The following is a 21,611-nucleotide window of genomic DNA, read 5'->3' on the forward strand; positions in this document are numbered from 1 at the left end:
TCCATGATTTTTTGCTAGACCTTTATTTAAGCTACAGTCAGTGGAATTTTACAGTCCTCAGCCTGAGACACATAGTAATAAATCAACCTTTATTTCCTTATTTGTTTGAAGTTAATGCGACAACAAATAGTCTGTTAGCATACATCATTTCTTTGTACTACAAAATATGCAAATATTTCAATGATGATACTTTTATCTCTGTAATATTTTAAAAACAAGATACAACATGTTTCTCTGATAAATTGAGTTACATAAAAGCAGCTTCACATCTCCATAATGCTTTTACAAAACACTCCCTCTATTTCAAGTTAAAATGCGTGTTCAGCTTGGGAATATGCTCATAAAGAAACTTCATTTACCTTATTAAGAAACACTTGTGTACTCTCTTAAGTTTTTTGGTTTTTTTTTTTTAAAAAATAATCATTTTATCACTTTCCAGACTCCTGCCTGCCCAGGCTGCCTGGGCCTGGCAAAGGTTTGGTAAGTTATGGTGCTGCTGAGTTCTGCAGTTTAATTCAGTCGCTTTCTTGTTCATGAAGAATGCAGTTCGACTCCCTTGCACTTTCTTCCCCCTTCTGTGCGTCTTTTCCGTAACTGGGTGTTTGTTTTCTAGTATTAATCCTTAGTGGCCTGACAATTGACAGTTTTCCCCCTAAAGCATGTAGAACTGTCAAACTTGGCGTTACCCCAGCGGGCTTCATCCAGCTTTGTAACCTGTGCAGCGCTGTGCCGGCAGCGTTTACGTCAGCAGGATTGTTTTAAGGGACTGCGAGGTCTTTTGCCTCGGCAGCCAGGCAGACAACGGTGCAGCCTCACTCCGCACGTGTCGCTGCATCCCGATACCTTGCTCGGAAGGGCGGGTGATGCTCACGAGGACCGCGAAGGCAGGTGCCCTGCTTGGTACCCGTGTGCTGGGGCGGGTGGGGGCGACCCGTGTGTGCTGGCCACCCAGCCTGGGTTCCTCGGGGCACGGGTCAGCGCTAGTTGAGTCTTGAGCGCGCAGGGCTGCTTAAGGGTGCATCGGTTGTACCCTGAATTATTCAAAGTGCTTTATCCTAATGTGAAAAGGAAAATAGGCTAGGGAGGAGTAAGGATGTCTCCCCCTTTCCCAAAGAAGGGAAGGATAAACACACGATGGTAGAAGAATTAATTGCCTCTTAACTCTGCAGCTCTGGCTGTACTGTCTCAAGGTTTTCCCGTTATAGAACCACGTAGCCTTACTTAGCATCTATTTGCTGGGTGAAATAGCCAGGTGTACTTTGTGTATTAAGCAAGCGGTTGTAGCCTGAAACATTGCTTCAGACCCTTCATGAGTCAGATCGTTCACGACTGCAATAACGAGATTATTCGTGGTAGGCTCCTTGTTGTGACAATGGTCCTTTGTTTGAAGTCTGCATTGCATATGTGTTATACTTCCGATTTGCAGACTGCTTCTCTGCTAGAAAACAGCATTGCAGCAGGGAACTGAAAGTGAAGGTCAGTGCTGCTAAATTCAGGATGTTAGTCAGCGCTGCAAATAATTGGGAAGGTTCATAGCTGAGTTAAAAGCTTTAATCATGACTTTCATTGAGATGATACTGCTTCCTGTTGTTCCTGAGGTTGTTTTTTTATTTGTTTTTTAGTGTGTTGTCTTTTGGTTTGTTTTTCTTTTTTTCTTTTTTCACTCTATCTGCTGATTAGAACTGGGTAAATACTGCCAAGAGCGTTTTGTTACTACTCATGACTGTGTAAGAGGTGTTCTCTCTTGACAGCGGTGGTCCTTTACGTGCATGTAATTTTGTTTAAGGAAAGGAAGAAAACCCCAGCATTTCTTTACTGCTTGGATTCAGCTGAATTTTAACATTTACCCGTAATCTTAATTTTTTATATAAAATGATGCTCGTTTCCATAGAATAACTGCCGTCAAGTCGCTATGTTACAAGGTGATTATCTCCCACGGCAAGGTGATTACACTTTATGATGGAACCGTGACCAGAGTGGTTTAGGTTTAGCTAGTGTTTCTGCTAGCTTATGGCTAGGATTTGTCTCCTGTACAAATGGGTGGCCAGGTTGGAACCAAGGCACGTTGCGCTCCAGACCTTTCCCCCTGAGGGGAGCGTCCCTGTGAGCTCTTCCTCTGCCTGGGGCGCAGGGCGGCTGGGGCGCTCGTCCCTGGCGAGGCAGGCTGGGGGGCAGGCGGTACCGGAGTCTTCCTCCTCTCGTGGCATCCCACAAAGTTTGCAGGCAGGTCTGGTGGCTGCGCGGAGAGGAGGCAACCTCTGCCACCACTGGAAGGAGGAGGAGGAGGAGGAGGAGGAGGTGGAGGAGGAGGAGGAGGATGAGTCAGTGACAATGGCTGTGCACAGTATTCCTGCTTCCCTTTGGGAAAAGGGAGAGGCCATCCCAGCGTGGGGCCAGCACTTCAGAGGGAATCGCCAGAGCTGTTTGCTGCAGTAGAAGTCTAAAATAACCGTGTTTCCCATGGAGGGTGTTAGCAGCTTGTAACGAAAACACAGAGCAAGCTCGGTTCCTGAAAAGCACATGTGAAACTAAAATAGTCCTTTTGTTTTTAATTCTTTGATGCCAGATTTCATCCTTGGAGCTCAGAGATTTCCTGATGTTTTCATTTGAAACCGTACTGTTTCGTGCAAGGTGAATACGGCTTAAAATAAATCCACTGCAAGCATTGCAGGGACTCTGTCCTGTGCTTGGGCATGTGAGTTTTAATTTTTTTTCCCTACTCATTACTTAATATATTCTACAGGAGAAGATTGTTTAGGTTATCTATGTTAACTATGAATTTTCAGCCCCAGTGTAAATTTGAATTTCAGGTCATTTTGTTGCAAGTTAGCATAATATTTATATGCTCACTTTCAGTGATAAAAAAGCAGCAGTTAATTGTTTGACAGGAAGAATAAAGCATTTAACTATTCTGTATTGTGTGGGGCGTTATGACAGATTTCTTTTGATTGTGTGGCATTCAAATTATACATCAGTGAGGTAACGTTACATTATGTTATCTGTCTGCACTTCTACAAGCAATTTCATTATTTTAATAAAAATTTACAGTGATCTGAAAGCTACTTTTATATATATAGTTATAATTATATACATATGATTTCGTATGTTGTTATACAGATCTACATTTTCTGCATCCTATAGCAAGAGATAGACTACTATTACTCTTGAGATACTTGCTAGGTAATTGAATATAAAAATGGAATTTTTTGCTGAATGTTTTGGTGGTCTCTGAAGGTATTCAGATTTTAGCCGTTTCAGTTGCAGCTGGCAAAAATGCTTTCACTAGAACGGAGATCCATTTTTTGAGACTTATTTACAGATGAGATTAAATGGGAACACGACTTAATGATATTGTTTGCCCTGAACAGTTAAAGGGGCAGTGTTTACTGATTACCTTTTCCATACATCTCTAGATCAGGGCTGTTTAAATTGCAGGCTTTCATCTAGATTTGGACTGTGAGTAGATTTGCCCTTGCTACAACTACATGAAGTTTCTTAGATTTTATTGGAAATGTGGCACTTCTTGCTAATCTTTCCAATATCTTGGAGAGCAGATTCACCATTCCTGGTTGTCAGGATTGTGCACAACTGTCTGATGGGCAAGAAGATGCAGATCGAGTGTGCTATGAATAGTTGAACAGACCTTAGCAAATTAACTGAGCAATGCAGATTAATATAGTGTTGTCTTGTTATTTAGTGCAAAAGATTATTTTTTGAATGAAAGGCCAAAAAATTTAAAGTGTAGGATCCTGTTCTCAGTGAACTCCTTTACAGGGCAGTTTTATTTAAAAAAAAAAAAAAAAAAAAAAATCCCTGTGTATTTCAGGAGAAATAATTTCTGTGAAAGTGTATCAAGCCTTTGTTTTTGTGATCAGAACTTAGTTACGTAGTTTAATAGGTATTCATTTATTTTTTACTGTGCTATGCTTCAGGAAGCCCTAAAGATCTTATGTTTGGTTGTAAGCATTATGAATGTTGGAAAATATATTTGGAGTCAGGGTTACTGGCTTCTGACATTGTACCCCATCTGTAAAAGTGCAAAATGAGCAATAATTATGTTGTGACTGTAATGATATGTGTAAGCTGTAATTGTAGAGATGGGAGAAGATCTCCTTGGAGTTACTAAGTATCAAATTTCAGTTGTCTTATTTCTTCTTACGTTTTGAGTAGTTCACAGATTCACATTTGCAGTTTTATAGCAAATACTAGATTTGAAACTCTTTTCAGCAGGACCACTAACACCACTACTGTGTGTTTACAACAGAGCAAAAATCTTTAAAAGATATCCCTCCCATTTCCAGTTCCCATGAAACTCTTAATAGGAACAGTCACATGAAAATGTTTTCTTAAAATTGTTCGACAATGCCATTCAAAAATGGCATTGTTAGCCTACTTGCTAGCTGAAGCTATAACAGATAATGGTAATTCTTAGACCTGTGATTATTCATTGCTAAATTTATTAATAACACAATATTTTATTCTCATATTGTAGCACTCCAAAAGCAATTGTATGTTTTGCAAGGCAGTCTGCTCAGGTTTTATCTTTTGCCATCATAGTGTGCTTCATTTTTAATTTTTTTTTAATTATCATATGGAAAAGGACATGAAATTTTAATGTACAGCCTTACTAGGGAAGAGTAAGGAGGAGAATAAGTAAATTAGCCCTAAAAGCAAAAGGCAAAATGAATTCTAAAATCTAAGTAAAGCTCTTAACTGAACTGAACTTTGAAATATTTATCTAGATGAGTAACAATTTCCTCTGTGGGCACTACAAAAAAAAAAAAAAATATCTGGAATTATTTGGCTAAGGTTGAAGCATATCGTTAGTAGAGATACATCACTGCTATCTGTGGACCATTTGGTGTTCAATATGTAACAATCATCTTATTCTTTTTAGTGGTCAGTTTATTTGTATCCAAATTTGTTCCTTAAGATCTGCACAAACACTGAGGAAAGAGGGATTTTTTTAGTGCGGTGGAATTAAAAAAAAAAAAAAAAAGCACTACCACTAAAACTTTTTTAGAAGAGCTTCCTTACACACATGCTTTTAGCAATGCTTTACCCGAAAGCATCTTTTCCACTTCTCTCATTTTTTTGTCAATGTCCCACAATAACTATACCTCAAGGGTGCCTTCACTTCCTTCCCACCTTCTCCTGGGTTTGGGGTTATTCCTCCTATACACAGAGACATCAAAATGTTTGTTCTCAAGACCTCTGGAAATCATTCTTGCCCTGAGACTGAATTGGTCCATTGTTCAGCTTAGCACTAAATAAACAAAACATCTTCATGCTTAGTAGGAATGGTAATGTATTTCCATGTTCATGAACTTCTGCAGAGAAACCCATTTGCTCAGTCTTCAATGTAACAACATCGTGACACAATTTCTGGATGCCTAGCATCATTGTTTGCCATTACCAGAAGAATTTGGAACGCATGTGGTGAAGGCCATTACCGCACCACAACATAATAAGGCTATATTTCCCTATATTCCTCTATCTGAATAATTCTGACTTTGAACAAGTGATGGCACCATACTTCCGTACCATACCGGTGAAATATTTAAAGTTACAAATGTGAAGAGGGGCTGTTCCAACTAGTTTGGCCAGCAGACATCATTATTAAGTCTTCCGCATGTACACACCCTTCTCAATCACTGAAAATTTCAGAAGGGCTTTTTAGCTTAGTGCAAGAGCTTGGCTGTAGAGCTGGAGTAACTCAAAGCTGAAGACGACCTTGAAATCTGTCCGGTGGATTATCTTCTGTACACTGCAGAGATGGCCTGAATCAAAACTTTACCTGTCAGAAGGTTTCAGAACAAGTAAAAGCAAACTGAATGGTGTTTTTGAACTTCTGGTCTTGATTTATTTTTTTAAACTATTGTACTTGGAAAGGTACCGGCCAGTCCTTTTACAACAGCACCAAAAGTGCGTTGATCAAGGCAGATATCTTGGTAGGCAGAGTCACAGAAACCTTTTGGAAGCATCCTTTAATCTAGTGGTGTGATGTGTGTGGAATCCCCCTGAGGTTACTGTCATTAAGTACTCCCACAAAACTCCTAACAGAGAAGGCTTTTCAACACCAAATCTGAATCATGAAGCGTGCCTTTGATTGATTGCAGTCTCGTGTTTGGGAATGTAACTAACTTCTCAGCTCAGCTGCCCAGTGACACTTGACGTGCTGCAGAGAGTGCCCCACTTGGCCTCAGTGTTGGCATGGTACCTGGGAAAAGGCGGTAGAGTGTGCTAAGCCTTGTGTTATTTAAATTCATCCGAGAATTTTGGGTTTTTTTTCCATTTTCATCCTTTTGTCTTTGATTTTTTCCTCTGTTATATATAAGACTTAACTGTTTATGTAAAAGGGGACCAGGTTGACAGCAGGGCTATCAGCCACTTCTCACAAGAGAAGAAGTGTTAGTCTTGGTCTTCATCTCATGTAATAATGGCCACATTACCAAAACTTAGGGGTTTTTCTTTAGTCTTTTTGACATGGAGATTAGCAAATCATAAAATGTCTTTTACTTTGGCTGGTGACCTCCTCATTGTAAAATTGAAGGTTTCTTAGGGCAGTTCAGCGAAGCTTGCAGTGTGTTTCCTCTTGGATGAGAGCCAGAAGATTCCAGCATAGTCGCTCTGGCACAGTTGGTATGTTTTATAAAACAGGTGCGTACATGTGTGGAATAAATCTAGTTATGCTGATAAATCTGAACAGAATATTTTAAAGTATGTGTTACAGTGAACAAGGCTCGTAATTTACCATGTCAATAAAACAAAATATAAGCATCTTTTCCATAGTGCATGTAATGTAGAGTAATTCTGTAAGGTAATGGCTCCATTGTGTGGGCCATTTTTAAATTCCTGTTCACTGTGTTCTTGATCTAGATGTTCATATATTTTCTTTTATCACTCGCTGTCTTTCAGTTAAAATCTGCAGAACTGATTCTCTTCTTGTTTACAGTGGTGTCAGCCAGTCAGGTTAACCAGCAACAGTCCATGACAAAGGGTTTAAAATTAATGAGGAAATGGAGAACTGAATTACACACATTACAAATATATGTAGTAAACTAAAGTCATCAGTAGGGTTGCATTACCGAAGAGTCACTTTTCCAGGAGGTGTTCCAGTCTATTCTCTGAAATCAAGAAAGCTTTTTTAATCCTACTGGTATCACATCAGACTTGCTAGTTAAGTTACTAAGATTCAGCAATGTCTCAGGTGTTCTGGAAATCGTAGAGAAACGGACTGGCCATTTTACTGCAATGAGTTTCATCATTAACATTGTGAGGCTTTGGGCTTTTTTTACACATTTTCTTAAAAAATTTTAAAGTCTCAGTCCTTAGTTCAGGTTAATGCTCTGTAAGATTGACCTAATTATCACCATATTAATTTGGAGTCCTGTGACCTCCAGAGAAAGGTAGAGGATCTTCAGTGTTTTGTAAAGCTCATGAATAGCTGAAAAAAATTTAAGCTCAAATGCTATAACCTCCATGAGTACCATTACTGAATTAAAAAATGAGGCTTTACAAGGAGACAGTTATATTGCATTTACTAGTTAGCAGAAGTTCTTTGAAGGCCCAAAGGGTGTGCTGTAGTTTGGATTCTGTTCCTCAAGTGCCTGAGGCATTCCAAGGGTTGCCTGCAACTCTGGGAAGAACTAGCAGCTGTGACCAAAAATTTCAAAGACGCAGAGAGAACCGCCACAGAAAGTCCTGGATTCTCCATCGATTTGGGGTTTTTCTTAAAGGCATCAAGCCTGGATGCCTTTAAGGAAAGCGCAGTGAATTTGAAGATCAGTTAGTCAGAATCTATATAGTATAGATGGAGTATCTATATAGTTTAAGTATATCTATATATTATACCTATATTGTATCTGTATATTGAGGATCTATGTACGAGTTGATTATTTAAGGGGTGTGGTCTCCATAACATGTTAAATGATAATCCAATCCCTCATTCCTTTCAATGCTCTATTTGGAAAAGTCGAACATCCCTAAGAGGCCACCTGGATGCGAGGTGACAAATGGGATCGCAGCAAGCTCTTTTCCTCTCTCTCGGATGGTTTGTCTTTGTGCAAGAGCCCTGAGAATAGGTCTGACCCTGCCCAGACTTACCCTAAATGTCTTTGCATGGGGGAGTGCATATATTGCTCCTCGTATAGTGCCTCCCTTCCTCCTGCTCAGGATACCCAGCTAAAGCTAAGGGTAGCTTAGGTGAATTAACAGCTTTTTCACTTTATTTTCAGACTGCTTTGATCATCTTGAGTTTAGGAGCGTAAATTCCCCTTGGGATCTGTCTGAGATGTGGGATGAGAGTGAGGGGGTTGTTCAGTGCGTTGTCTGAAAAAGTAGGTGTATGAATCCTCTTCAAACTGGGGACACCATTTCAAGTAAAGCACTTCTTTTATGTGTCCTGATGCAATGATAGTCAGTTAATTGTAGAATCTAGTTCTCTTAGCTGTGTATTGTGGGAAGTGTGCAGGTCTAAATTCAAACATCTAAAGACCATTGGGATCTGTAGATAAAAGGCTCGATGCACATGCAAAACACTGTGAGAACACTTTGTGCATTGTGCTTAGATCCAGCTGTAATTATATTTTGTGACCAAGAGGAGAAAGGAAGCATGATTTACAGTGTTGGGATTTGTGATGCTTTTCATGAGTTTTGGCACTGCAACAGTATTGGGGCTCTTTTATTGTGTACTGCAAATCTTTCCTAGATGAGAGTAATAAGGATGAAAGCAAGAAAACCATGATATTGATGACCATGCTTTTAAGAGAGTTGCATGATAATCCATTCTAAATCAGATTATGATATACAATAAATAAACAGCTACCACAAAGAAAAAAGCATTGGGATGTCTACACTTGGGAGAAGAATAGAAGTGAAATACTTTCTGTGATACTGCATTTCCCTTGATTGTCATATGTATAAATTGAAAATAATTGCACCTAAATCAGTGAAATTATATTACAGCTCAACAAAAGATGGGAATTAACTCCTGCTACTTGTTTACTGGAGACCTGAAAAGCTCCAGTACATGTTTTGAAGGCAGCATATGTTGTGGTCTCACCATACCTGGCATTAATGTGAATAGTTAAGAAATTGAAATGGCTAGAAAATGTCTACGTAGCAATGAGTTACAGATCTGATCAGGAGGAAGAGAGCTCACGTGAATCGAGTTCCTGCACTGGGAGCTGTAGGGTTACCAGTCTTTGGACGTACGTGGGTGATAGTTCTAAGAACAGATGCCAGTTTAAGGCAAACACTGGCATAGAGGTAATCTTTGTCTGATGGCTCCATCCTTTCCACCAGGTAACAGAAAGTAGTATATTTAGACAAGTTGTTATTTGTCATAGTTTTTATGTGTGTTTGCATGCACAGGATGATTTAGACTTTTATATACAAAATATGTGTAAATCAGATAATGTACAAGTTTGTGTATATGTTCTTGGTGGTTTTTGTGAAATCTGAAGTACCGAGATATAAAACTATTGAAATATTTTTTTCTTGCAGAATTAATGTTAAACTCTATACTTATTACCAAGTCAACACGTAAAATAATGAAACACTCATACAAATGTTCTGCTTACCATTTCTATGCTCAGAAAAGTTTTAGTTTTTATTGTCTCTCTCGGCCAATGTATAATGACCCAGCATTTCCACTGCAGAAGAAGATTGATTTGTTGTGCTAAAGTTGGTGATTTTAATGAATCTACTTGAGCTGTTTTCCTGAGTCTCTGCCCAGTCAGTGTGGTGTTGATGTGGGGGTAGGTGACCAAGCCTTAGGTGCCTGAACTTCTTGCAGTAAATCTCAAGAGCATGTACAGGGTGTATCAGAACATGGGTGCAGTATGCAGTGGATGTTATGCTTGTAGTATGTTGGACCTTATTTGAATAAAAATGTTGGAGGCTTTATGCCTTACAGATTGAAAATGAGTGGAATGAATGAAGAATTGGACTGGAGTTGAATTAATTGTTCCAACACCAGCTTTCAAGTGAGGCTGGATTGAAATTACCCTGCTTCTGATTTAGAATTGGAAGAGTTTTTAGAAACCAAAACTAAACAGAAACAGAGGATCAAAAGTTACCATCTGGTTCATGGAGAACAGTCCTATGCTTTTGGCAACATCCACTGCATATATTCTCTATAGTAATATGACCAATGTAAAAATAGTTTGTCACTGTATATTAATGTCTTGTGCTTGCATGGATACAACCTCTAGGCTGCTGGTACGTCTGTAAAACCACTGTGACATGGACAGCAAATATGACACAGACCAGATTAAGGAAGGAACCAAACAGGTTTTATTGATGCTATCTCCAGTGTTCAGAAAGAATTGCATTGTTTTTTGTCAATGTGAAATACATGCAATACTAGCAAGACCCTTCATGCTAGCCTTGCCTTGAGATTTTTTTCAGTGATGATGCACACTCTTTGGTACCAGAAGGGAAAGAAGCTAATTAAATCCTTTACAAATACATGTGACATATGCAATGAATAAAATCTTGTAAGAGTGCTGCTTAAGGTTGTAGTGTTCATCTGTCAGCCTCAGAAGAATATTCCAATTGTAATCCCAGTACAATGAGTGGTTTATGTTATGTGCGTAGCACAGGTATCGTAATAGTTTTCCTTTTCTTGATATATTGGTAATTTACTGAATAGTGGCATGAGATACTGATTTGTTTTATGGCTGTCTAAGAACATGGTATAGTGTTAATGCTCCGTATTCTTCGGACTAAAATGGTTTGGATGCCTTCTGTGTTTTATTGCGGTCTAGCGCTATATTTAAATGTGTTTTATCTTACTAATTTATCAGCTTTTCGTAATCATATGTGAATTGTCTCAAATATCTTCCTATCCCAAATCATTCAGTCTGTGTTACAGTCCCTCGGACACCAAGTCCTGACAGCTGCCTGTCCTGTATGATCATCTGTGCTTTTATTCTCCGATGGAAAGTGTAATTAGAGAGCAATGATTTACCTTTTGGGTTGACATATACTTCAAACTTACTACAATACTATTCTCTTTTCATCTGCTGCTGCTGTCGTATCCAAGTATTATAAATATCTCTTACTTCTCTCCACTTAACCTCCCAGCTGTCTCAAAGGTGGAATGCTGTGTCCATTAGCCATATAAAAACTTGTTGTCTAGGAGGGGAAAAGAAGAGTTATTTCTCTTAGTCAGCCTAGTGTGGGAATTTGGAGAGACAGAATGTAATTAATTATCGAGCTTGAATTTTGGCCAAGGCTCTATTAGACTGAGAGTTACAGTTTATGAATTTATTTCATCCTTGTGATGATAGGAGGAGCAGGAGGGAGACAAGAGAGTGGGATTATATGCTAACTTAGAGAGTTTGGACTCTTGCTGTGGCAACGTGTTTCAGTTGTTGCTGTTTTAAGCTGGACTGCTTTATGTGGCTGTGGCAGGAGGATGGGGGGTAGCACAGCTTCGAATGAAATTATTTGCAGGGGAAAAAATGGTTAATTATACATAAATCAAGCTCACAAAAGACAACCAGAGCATGAAAGAGCTACAGTGCATGCCCTCTGCCTTTCACAGACCGTTTCCAATTCACTTGGTGCTTTGTGTTGCTTTTCTGAGGCAATTCTTTTCAATTTATGTGCATCAACACACATTTTGTCATAATTTGTTGATGGTAACTTTTGGGCCAGATCTAGCAAGTCTTTAGTAGGCTGTTTAGCAATTAGATCAAATATAAATCAAGAAGTTGCAGTATAAGTTATAATATATTTTATTTTATTCCCCTGCTAGCTCTAGAGTTAATTTTTGTAGGGAAGAAGTAATGACAGTGACAAGTATTAAGACGGAATGCATCCAGAATTGGGGGGGAGGAGAAGCTATGTATCCACTGAGGCCACTCTTCTGCCACGTTATTGGGAGCATATGCCACATCAGCCAGTGCTAATGGGAGCAGTTTCATGCAATGGAGAAGCGGGACTGGGGAGCAGATCTGTCCTTGCCAAATACATCTCTTGTGAAATTTCAGTTGTGTTCCTTTTCATCACCAGAATTCTTCAAATGTTATCTAGTCGTTTACATTAAAATGATGGAAGAAAATTATTCATGGTCCTAACTTTTCTGAATCTCTTGGGTTTATGTATTTGTCTTCTTAAATGCATGGTATGCAAAGTCCCAGTATGTTTCTGTTCTTAAATAGTAAGAAAAATAGTAATTCACAGAGAATTAGATCTGGTTTTCTTCTGTCTCTAAGGAAATGCTTGCATTCTGAAAAGGTTGTAGCACAGTGCTGTGTAACGGTTCTGCCATCCTTGTAAAACAAGATGTACTTTGTCCTGTTAAAATTAGAACTACTTAAGAGACACCGCAATTATGAAATTGCAAATCATCTCTCTCCTGGGAGAAGGTGATTTTCTTTGCTGAAGGAAAGTCGGCATTAATAAGCACATAATCAATGAAAATAGTGTTGTCGTAATGGGTATTGGAGTTCATATCTGCGGGAATAAATGATATTGTACGGGGTAGGAAGAAAAGCAGGGTCCAACTGCACAGCTAGCATTCCTTTGCATCTTCTGCCTTTTAGACTAATTTGTCGTATAACCGGCTAGTTGTGGAAAGTGGAGCTTGCTGCTGAAAGGAGAACAGGTGAATAACATAGAAAGTGAGCTGAAGATTGAAAAAAACCCCCAAAATTATAATCAGTAACTTAAACTAATACATTTCTATGTATATTTCTAAGTATAATCTCTGGGGACAACCTTGAACCCCCAGTCACAGAAAGTTTTCTGCCTTACTTTGTTCCATATCGACTCCGGACCGTGGTGTAGTTGTGTGCGCAGCGCCTGCTCTGTATTGAGCAACCAACACAAGAAAGGTAAATGTTTAACCAACGCTTGCGGTTCCTTTCTGGCTGTTGCTCGAAAATCGCTGCAGAAATCAGTGAAAACCTTCAGAAATTCTCCCGTGCCGAGGCAGAGTACCCATCCCACTCGCCTGCCTGCAGAGGACAGCGGTTCAGGACCTCCCTATCGTTGCCGCTGCCTTCTGGCAGGGCGACCTTGGGTGCCTCGGCACGTTGCAGCCGTGGTGGAGCAAACGCCCAGGAGCTGGGTCTGAGCTGCGGCTGCTCCGGAGGCAGGGGCACGGGGATTTTGCCCACGCCGCCCCTCTGCTGCTGCTACGGCTGGGTAGTAGGTGGCTGAGGAGGTGTGTGCTGGGCTACACAGTAGCTATAGAGTAAACACGGTGTTTGTCTTTCCAAAGGGTTTTGTTTAACGTTTCGTTCTCAGTCGTGATTGTTAGCTCCAGTGTCCTCTCCCCAGGACTGCTGAAATGGAAGTTGTCTCTAGCTGGATTTGTAAGGAAACAGGGAGGATTTTCAAAGGCATAAAATTCCATAAAAAACTCAGTAAGAGCTATCCACCTGATTGCCGTTTGAGGTGCTTCAAATCATCTTTCTTGTTTTTTATGTATAGGTTTCTAATCATGGAAACAGGGGGCTAAGTTTATATACCCTTTAACCTTCTCCTGATAAACAGAGTTTTATTTCTGACTGCAGTTACAGGGATACTTAGAGGCTAAATAACAGGATACCTGCACGGGGGTGCCTAAATATTTAGGAGCAGCATGTTAGAGCCGGTATCTGAGAACATTAGCTTTGCATTGTCCATTTCTGAGTTATCATGTTATGACATCCTTTTAAGTGCATTTTATTCTTACTTAAGTGCTGTACACACACAACACACAGAGTTTGCAAAGTCAAGCGCTGTACCCCACCCATGACCCTGCCTGGCTGTTTCTTTTCATCATAAATTCATTATCCGAGTCACTTCAGTCAGCCAATTAAATCCTCTTCTTTTTAACCTCTTCTTCAGGGGATCCTACTCTCTGTCCTCTGAGTAAGTGGCCTATATGGGCTAGGTATACCTTCTTTCTCCTCCTCTTTTCAGCAGGTTCTCCCCGCAGGAGCCTGGGTGAGCCTGGTCCTGCTCTCGGTGCCGCCTGACCTCCATCCCGGGCTGCGGCACAGGCAGCAGCAATGTCAGGGAAGGCATCTCGCCTTCCTCTTCTCTTGTGGGGACGGTGCTTGTCAGCGGTACCTGGCATTAAAGCCCACATCCAGCGCTTCTCGCAAGTTTGCAGAGGTTTGGCGTGTCATCAGATTTGAACTAGTTTTTAACTGTCCTGGCAAAAGGCACTTCCCTGACTAAAATGCACCTTCTGCCTGTTTGAAACAAGAAGGATATTTGAATTCTTGAAGGAGGACCTACCAGATACTGTTTTCTCATTGTAAAACAACGTCTTTTTTTCCTGGCTTTTATCTTGGAAATCATTGAACAGTTTTGGCTGATGTGAGAAAAAAATAGCCTGAGGCACACCTCCAACATGGAAAGTTTCAGCCCAAACAATTAGTCTGGCAAAATTATAAGCAAGTGAAAATCGGATCTTATGGGAAGTATTGGATAATCCTGAGTAACAGCCACAGTGCCCACCTATGTGTAATGAATTTGCAAGAACACTTTCTTTTCAACATGCATGCAACTTGCACGCACTCTTATGCAGTGCATTCTGCTGAAATGCATATCACTTAATTAAATAATCCACTTAGTGTGCATAAGAATCACTCTATCTTAATATGACTGCAGCTAATCGCATGTGGTGTTAAACCTGTTAATTGCTTATCGTCTCTTTGCCTAGTTTGTGTTTTATAACAGTGAATAGAGGACCAAATGCTCAGTGTCCTTTATAACTATTACTACTAGACGTATTAGAATAATTATAAAATTTTGGTCCATCCTCAAAAATGTACAGTAAATTTGTCATAGAAAAGGTCAGTAAATTGAAATGCTATTGTGATGTAGAAAGCTCTCTTGCAATTAATGATTCAGGAAAACAATAACTTAGCGGAAAGCCTTCAGTCTTCATTCTTCTAATACATAATTATGGTTATTGCCATATTGCGTTATTCTCGGTGGGAGTCAGAGGAAGGCTTTGGCTGAATATTCTCTACCCCTAGCTAAGAGACTCTGTTGTGTTTTCATTAGGTTTGCCTCACATAATCACTCACTGTTAATTTCAAAAAGCCTTTGATATTTCTCTGTGTGTGTGTGTGTGTCCCCTAAACAATAAGCTGATCCAAAATGAAACGTGATTTATTGCCTTCTAACCTTACACACAGCTTTTCTTTGTGGAAAACGGCATGTGAATCTGTGTGTTAACAGCAGCTTGAGCATAGATAGCTTTCCTCCTGTGTACGGTGCCTGCGTTCCTAGGCAAGGTCAGTGATCTGGTCAAGTGAGGCTTTTTTGTTTGGATGGCCTCTCTTGCCCACATTCCTTATAATCGTTTTTTTCCTATATTCAGGTATGCTTCCTGAACCACCTCTATCTTTGGGGAGAGGTCTCAGTATTTACTGTGGCCACAGGTTGGCGATGCGCTGCATCTAGCCTTAGTACTCCTATGACGACCAGGTTGAAAATGACAGGGTGCTATGGCAAAAGCAGCAGTAAGCATGAACGCCTTTCCTTCAGCTTGTTTGTTCTGATGGGTTCGTGTTGTGCCACTAGGACAAGTCTGGTGTTGGGGGTGCTGGTGCAGGAAGGCTGAAACTTCCCAAGGAAATGTGGCGAAGGAAGGTGGTGTGCAGAGAACACTGCCTTAAAGCTTATAATTTTCAGAGGAGCTGTCTGCAGGAATGCAGTAGGCGTGGAGGAATGACAATCTCAGGAGATCGCTCTGGCTGCACCCTGCGATGTATACTGATTTATGGGAAGAGTCTTCTCACAACGTTATAGGTAGAGCTGTATAAATTTGAGTGGTGTAACTGAACCCAGAAAATCGTTGCCCAGCATTAAACAGTTTGATTTGGGACTTTGAGTCCAGGAACCTCTGCTACGTAGTTCTCTGGTAGACACAGTAGATACTTGCTGCTTAGAGCACAAAGGAGGGAAAGGATTAAAAGAAAAAAAGTAAGTAAAGCATTTGGAAATTCAGTGTCCCTGTACAGCACATACGAGCAAAGCCTGCTAGAAACCCTTTGTGGGAGAAAGGATGTGCAGTTACATGATAATTGGTTGTTTGGGCAAGTTCTTTTGGAAGAAGGAAGGTAGTTGGCTGAATCTTCAGGTGATCATGGCAGGAGTGGCGGTGGTTACTTTTCTGGTTCTGCTCACTGTCCTGGCTTGGCCAATTTTTCCTCATCTGCTAGTCTTTTCAAGGTGGGCAAAGCCAAGGATGATTTCGCCCCGGTACGATAGCACCATGCCTTGCAGCCAACTCTAGTGTAAAGGGAAATGATGGAAAAAAGAACAATCAGCAGGTGGTGGTGGGAGAGAAGGGAGAGAAGCAGAGAGAGTACAGTGGTACGGCACTGTTTTGTGGGAGTGAAGGATTGTTATGTTAGGGGAGAAGCTGGCTCTCGTGTGCATTGAGATCTGCATCACACATGCTGATGTGCTGATCGTGGCCAGTGACCTCATCCATGTGCAGGTCTGGATATCGCAGCGGTTTGGGTTTGCCAGCCAAGGACTGACTCTCTGGAGGAAAGTGAAGGCTCTCCATTTTTGGCAGAGAATCCTCGCTCTTTGCAGAGTCACTTGGAGACTTGTGAAGGCCATGAATCTTACAGTCTTTTCTGTTACAGGGCTTTAAAGGTGGATGGCAGATGGAATAGGTTCATCTTCTGGTTATTTCATTCCTCAACTAAAGCTGCTTTCTATTTGTGCCTGCGTGAGCTCAGTAATTTGCATTCCCATACTGTGCTCTCTCTTTTTTCTTTTATTTTTCCTGGACTATCTTATTATAGAGTCTCCAAAATCCAATACCCTACTAAGTCCGTTCAGGCACAGAGGAGTGGTGATACCTGTTCCATGCGCAGGCTGATGGGAATGTCAGTGCTCCGTGGAAAGGGTTGTGGCAGTCTGGATCAGCAATGTAAGCCTAGGCTGAAGCCTCTGTCCCTGCAGGTGCTCTCAGCTGGGTGCAGGGTCATCAAGATGTCTTATCTGAGCTAGGACTTCATCCCTAACTCAGCCTTTCTGTGCAGGGAAAAGCATGCTGACAGGAACCAAACGGACCGCTCTTTCCCAGCAGTGCTACCCAGCCCTGCCCAGGACATGCCAAGGCCTCATAAACATCTTATGCCTGCTCTTAACATAGTTCTGGGGTGGCAGTGGTTGGTATTTCCATTTAGAGTGACTGATTTTTAGGTTCCTTTAGTAGTTCTGCATCTGGCAGTCCTTGCTACAGCATACTGTAAATATATATGAAACTTTCCTGTGGTCCCCACAGCTCTGCAGTAAAGATAGGACTGTCGACCCCGATAGACAGAGCTTTTTCCCATAAATTCTTTGCCCCATCTGTTTTCAAATTAACTGATGATGGAGGAGTGGGAGGATGAAGGCAAAGAATAGCATAATAAAACTCCTCTGTTGCATCACTTGAATTCTCAAAGAATGTTTGTAAAAATCGATGTTGCTTCTCTTCAAGTTGCTGGGGGGCACAAGTTTTTAGTCAATTAAATCCTCATTTTTTGATTTTTTTTTTTTTTTTTTTTTTTTTTTCCAGCAAGGCTTCTTAAATGCCTTTGTGCTGTTATGTGAGTCTGGTGTCATTTTACTAGCTAAAATAATCAGACAAGTTTTGCGTATTTTAGGTGTATACCAGATAAGCAAATAATAATGGGAAACATGAAAGTATTGTTCAAATTAGGAATTAAAAGTTGATGTAATCTGAATGTGAGCCACATGAGTCTGAATTGTCTGACTAGCTTAGATCATGCAATTGGGAAAATAATGGAAAGGAAACCTAAGTACCTGTAAAGTACCTTTCAGATCCTACATTCGGTTATTCTGGATAAAGCAGATAAATATCTAAAATTCCCTAAGTTTTTTTGTGATCATCCTTTCCAGTCTTAGGAGGGCAATCAAGATAAAATGAGATCTGCGAGCTGCCTTTTTTCCCCGCTAGCTGTAAAAAAGTTATTGTGGTAATTTGTTTTTGAGCAGGTGAATGTGGCTGTTCTTATTGTAGTCCTGATTTTCATTTTGAATAGAGATACTAATCTGGCAAGCTGCACTTGATTTGTGTTTCAAAAAAGAAAAACAACTGGTGGGATATCTATAGGCCAGATAGGAATAATTTCGTCTAAAGGTACTAGCTCCCTTAATAACAAGTCATCCCTTCTTCTCAGTGTAGTTTATCCCACTACTTTTTTCTTCTGTTTCAACTCTACTGAGGGCTGGTATCCTGAGAAGACCTCCATCCCTTGCACTTTGTGTCTGACCTCCCAACAGTAGTACTTGTTTACCTAGAGAGATAATTGTCTTCTGGAGAGCATCCAGCTGATAACTTACTTTTTCATTAGACCCCTTTTTCCTATTAGTTATCTCCTGTTAGTTGATCTGTGTCATTTGATAAAACTAATTGGGTAATAAAAGACTGCTTCTGAACTCCTCCCTTTAATTTTGGCATGGTGAAATGTACTTCTTGGCACCTCGCTCTTTCCTCATAAAGACAGCCTTCAGTTGACAAACAACATTAATCCAAAAGAAAACAAGCCAGTTCACGCATCCTCTCTTGATACATCCCTGTGCCAGAACAAAATAGTTCCTAACAAATTATTTGTACCAAAGATAGTGACATAACCCTGGCTCTGTTTTAGAGTTTTGCAAATGTTTGCAGAGCATCTCAAGAGGCCAGGCTAAAAATACTCAATGAAACCATTCAGCATTCTACTAAAAGCAATTTGTTTCCTAGGACTTTCCTCCCTTCTGAAAATGCCCTCCCACAGCTGCATTACATTTATTAGAAGGTGATGCGGGTATAAGGTAGGAACATTACATTTTATACTTTATTTTAAAATTTAGCCTAATTTTCAGGTTTCCTTTTTAGATTACGTACTCGTTTTGTTGAAAATAAATCTCAGTGGAAGGAAAGTTTATTATTAGCTTCAAGTTGAAGTATACCCATCCAATGAGAAAGAGGCTGATCAGATTATCCTTCCTAAAATTTATCAGTTGGAAGGTTTGAAGTGTCATGATATGCAGCATTTCAAAGGCAAATAGCAAAGAATTGCCGTTTCAGTATGGCTAATGGCCTCTGGTACATCCTAATGAGGTAGAAATTGCCTGAGGACACAGGTGGATTTTCTTCTTGATTGCTGCATGTGTACACCCCAGGAGAAGGAAGGTCTCAAAGTTTCATTTGAGAAGAATATGGAATATACTCTGCTCACATGTGAGATCTGTAGAAATCACTGTAGTCATCTTCTGTTTGTGGTGCTCCAGAACCTGGAGGAGAAATATGTCCAGGATCCTCAAGGGTCCAAACACCCAGCCCACCAGAAATTGGAGGGAAACAATCATCCAGGTTCCAGATGTTTTAGAAACAGCAATCAGTTCATGGAGGGATGACCAAAGGTAGGCATCTAGCTTGGCTGATGCTACATGTGACCTACCCAGATTCATACAGGGTCTGGAGCAGCTGGTGGAGGCCAGGCAGGATACCTGAGGTCATGAGTGGACAACTGAACTGAACTCTTACTGGTCTTGGTCACTGTCGCAGCACAATTGCAGCCTGGAGAAATTTTATCAAAGCCTGTGAAATTAGACCAACAGAAGGATCTCACTGGAATCTGGCCTGTGTTTTACACTCAGAAATGTCATCTCTCTTAAAAGAGTGGCCTCTGCCTGTTCATTATTCAGAGTTAAATGCAACCACCACTTTGGTCAGATCTGAAGAAGTGTTTTGATATTAGTTGCATATTTACTGTGCACTGGATTTACTTCCATGTCAGAAAGATGTACCGTGGGGATGTTCAGAATCCGTTGTGCTCACAGAGATTTGGAGTACTACATCTTTCAGGATGCAAGAGCCCCAAAATAGCAGCATATGAAATTTTAAAATCAGTGGTATGATAAACTCAGATAGTACCAGGGTGTGTTTATAAGTGAATCATGATAAATAAATTATGGGAGTGATAGTGAGATGCAGTTATAGCAATAAGAAGTGACTGGTTTAAAATGAAAGAAAAATTGAAGTTTGTACTTTCCTTTGTCCTAATTAGATTCAGAAAAGGTTTTGACTTGCTTTCTGCCCCTGCACATTTTTTTCGTATCTTCTCTAGATGCACTTACAGCCAACTCTGACTCGGGGGGCATTTAGCTAAGATGCCTGAAATGGTTATTATCCTCTGGAGCTGCCGCTTTTCCTGTCAGGAAGACTCCTGAGCTTATTGCAGTTATTGCAGTTTATAACCTACCATAATGCCAGTTAAAATTTTGGCTATTTTGACTAACATACCTTGTATCTCAGGCAGATTTGATTCTGCATTTCTAGCATTAAACATAATTGAAAGCATGGACTAGCCTGCCATTGTGTCAAATCTGATAATTGCTTTTTACTCATAAGCAGCTCTGGAAATCCAAACGACCAAGCCTGTTTGTCCTGTGTGCTTTCATGTAATGTACTGTTCATTTTCACTTTAGGAAGTTTCCCAGCCCTCCTGGCTGAAGTTCAGTGCCACGAGAAGACTGTATCAAAGCTTTGCATGAATTGTTCCAGTGCTGTGCGTAGCAGTGCATCAGCAAATGTATCCTGCGTGGCATCACTTATAGCTTCCTATGAACAGCTTCTCCAGGATTATAGATTTGCTAAGAGGTAGTGTTGAGAGTCTCTGTATTTATAGGCAGCTCTGTGGTGCCGGGCAGCATGACACCCATTTCCCCCCAGTATCGCTCCCCTGTCTGGGCTGTGTGCTGCTCACCGCCGCTGTAAGCGAGGATGTGGAGCGGTGCCAGAGGTGCTCTCGCCAGCAGGCTTATGGGCTCTTTCTGGCCTGACCCCAAAACAGGGGCACAGATAAGGAGCAGAGGAGGCTACAGCCTGGTTTTGAATGGAGTTGCTGTTGGTTTCTGTGCCTCAGCGCAGTGTTTAGCTGTGGTCTCTGCAGCGCTGTCAAGATCTGGTCCATGGGAAGGGAGGGAGAGCGCTGGGCTTTTACAGCCGCAGTCCTGTTCTAGGCACCGCAGACCTAAATGAAGAGGTGCTGTTGAGCAGGAGAGCTGCTCTGGGTGTCCTGGCAAGAGACAGCATAGCACCTCTGCTGCTTTTTTTGGCTGGACGGGACGAGAAAGCTCCCCTGCCCGCTGCCCATTTGTGCTGCCGACAGCTGCTGCCTGTCCAACTGATGAGATAAGCAAACCTCTCCATCCCCACCCTCGCATGTGAAGTCAGCGCACTTTAATATAACGCGCCCTTTTCGTTACATATTAAAACTAAGCTGTTAACATGTTGTGGATTAAACCATTAACATCCACATTTTCACTCATATAGGGTCCACAAATGCTATCTATATATGGGATTAAGAGTGCATAGCTGTAGGTGTTATCAGTGAACAAGGAGAGCTGTGTCCTTACTAGCTAGCAGCAGTGCAGCAGCTTCTGAATTCACAAGAAATCCTTCCACAGGGAGTAAGCAGTTGCAGTGACTTTTGCAGGATTTCTTCCATAGTAGGGATTGCTATTGTGGCAGTAGATTCTTTTCAGGTTCGACCAAATTGTGCTTAGGTGAGGCAGTTATTGTAATTTTTTTCTGAATGAACACATCAGAGAAATGCCTAAACCCATTAGAAGATTTT

At 40.9% G+C, this 21,611-nt stretch overlaps 1 protein-coding gene across 5 annotated transcripts in view; it reads left to right on the top strand.

The window, feature by feature from the left end:
* THRB (thyroid hormone receptor beta) overlaps positions 1-21,611 on the top strand; it is a 176,662-nt gene that overhangs the window by 70,934 nt on the left and 84,117 nt on the right. The window contains exon 3 of one of the 5 annotated variants that reach the window (XM_049798424.1): positions 2,567-2,695. The exons of the other annotated variants lie outside the window; for them this stretch is intronic. The gene's annotated coding sequence lies outside the window, so the exon portion shown is untranslated. The remainder of the gene's footprint in view (positions 1-2,566; positions 2,696-21,611) is intronic. 5 annotated transcript variants of the gene reach the window in all.

This window comes from Accipiter gentilis, chromosome 4, assembly GCF_929443795.1.
Source record: "Accipiter gentilis chromosome 4, bAccGen1.1, whole genome shotgun sequence".
NCBI lineage: Eukaryota > Metazoa > Chordata > Aves > Accipitriformes > Accipitridae > Astur > Astur gentilis.